The sequence below is a fragment of the Dipodomys ordii genome, unplaced genomic scaffold (genome assembly GCF_000151885.1).
Source record: "Dipodomys ordii isolate 6190 unplaced genomic scaffold, Dord_2.0 Scaffold176, whole genome shotgun sequence".
Taxonomy (NCBI): Eukaryota; Metazoa; Chordata; class Mammalia; order Rodentia; family Heteromyidae; genus Dipodomys; species Dipodomys ordii.
This window is the reverse complement of record NW_012267392.1, coordinates 2,014,631-2,016,202: the sequence shown is the minus strand read 5'-3', so window position 1 is coordinate 2,016,202 and position 1,572 is coordinate 2,014,631. Positions and strand designations below refer to the sequence as shown.

The window sequence follows — 1,572 nt, the reverse complement described above, 5'->3', positions numbered from 1 at the left end:
AGCTGAGATCTGAGATTCATGGTTCGAAGCCAGCAGGGGCAGAAAAATCTGTGAGTTATCTCCACTTAACCAGAAAGCCGGAAGTGGAAATTTGACTTAAGTCGTTGAACAATCAGAATCTGAGTTCAGGTCTCACCACCAAACAACTTCAACCAGACAATCCCACCTTAAGCCTGACCCTCACAGATGCCTCTAGGTTGTCTCTTTTCCTCTGTCTCCTCACTCCCGCTGGTCTTCAAATTTGCAGCCCCTGGAGGTTCAAAAGCTTCGGAGCTCACCAGCTTCAAGACTTCCCGCCTTTCCTCTAAAATAGGTTGGTGCGTGCGCCGCCCCTCCTCACCCGCCGCCCTCCCCTCCCCCCCCCACACACAGAGGCGGGCCCTCTCCAGCGCCAGCTCCACCCTGCCAGCTCCGCCCTGCATACGGCTGGCCAATGGTTGACTCCGTTTGGGGCCCGTCAGAATAGCGCCGTGAAGGTCCCGCCCCCTAACATCCGTTGCTCGGGGCTCCGCCCGCCGTGGTGCCTACGTTCTTCCGGTTCCGTCGAGGAAGCAGGTTAGTGCCGCGTCTTTCTGAAGGTGGGGTTCGGGAAAGGCTAACTCGCCGCCACGCCAGCTTCTAGCAGAGGGAACGGGGCGAGGGCTTTTGGAGTGCCGTTTCCGGGTGTCCGGGGCGTGGGGCATGAGCTGGGGTGTACTGCGCGCCGGGAAGACTTCCGGATGCGCCGCGTGCGCTCGACGGGCCAACTCTGACCTTCCGCCCTGGCCCCGCCCCTCCGAAGCCCCGCCCCGAGAGCGCGTTGCCGCGAGTTACCTTGGTGACGGTAAACAAGCCTCAACTGCCTCAGCTACAACTGCCAAGTGCCCCGCGTTCTACCCTCCTCTAGGTGCTCCGAGGGCAGACCGAGGTTCCGGATGTGAGAGCGGGAGCGTGGCGGCTCCGAGCCCGAGGTGAGAGGCAGCGGAGAGCGAGTCCGAGTCTGAGGCCGCATCCCGGGAGCACTGGGGTCCAGGCCCCCAGGCGGGTGACCGAAGCCGGAGTTTGGGGTCGAGGAGGCGGGAAACGAAGTCCGGAGTCGCGCGGGGGCGGAGACCAGGCCTTGGAGAGTGGGGCCCAAGTTTGGGGCTGGGAGGCGGGAGTTGGGCTCGGGCGGGATCCCGGGTCCGGACCCGCAGGATCCAAGGGGAGGGCGCCTGAGCCATTGTGGGGGGGAGGTCTCGGGACTGGGGTTTGGGGTCGGGGAGGGAGAGTCGAGGGCTAGACCCGCGGGCGAGGGGAAGCCGGGCTCCCCCGGGGCTGGAGTGTGGGATCGCTGAGGCGGAAACCGAGGGGTGGCCTCAACTCCCGCAAGGCGGAACAGAGTCCCGTCTCTCCGAGACTGGGACCCCAAGGGCTCGAGATTGGGGTACTAATGTCGTGGTGGGGACGGGACACCCTAGGGGTGACTGGGGGAATAGGGGTTGGGACGCCAGAGACCGGAAGCTTGGGGTCCCCGAGGTGGGGCGCGCCCTGCGGTGGCGGGGCCCGCGGACCACGAGGATGAGGGAGGGCCACGTGCGCGGGGGCCGGCCG

At 65.3% G+C, this 1,572-nt stretch overlaps 1 protein-coding gene across 3 annotated transcripts in view; it reads left to right on the top strand.

Moving 5' to 3' along the window:
* Positions 1 to 593: 593 nt before the first annotated feature.
* Positions 594 to 1,572, top strand: part of Hnrnpf (heterogeneous nuclear ribonucleoprotein F) — a 14,749-nt gene continuing 13,770 nt past the window's right edge. For all 3 annotated transcript variants that reach the window (XM_013033739.1, XM_013033738.1, XM_013033737.1), the window contains exon 1: positions 594 to 950. The gene's annotated coding sequence lies outside the window, so the exon portion shown is untranslated. The remainder of the gene's footprint in view (positions 951 to 1,572) is intronic.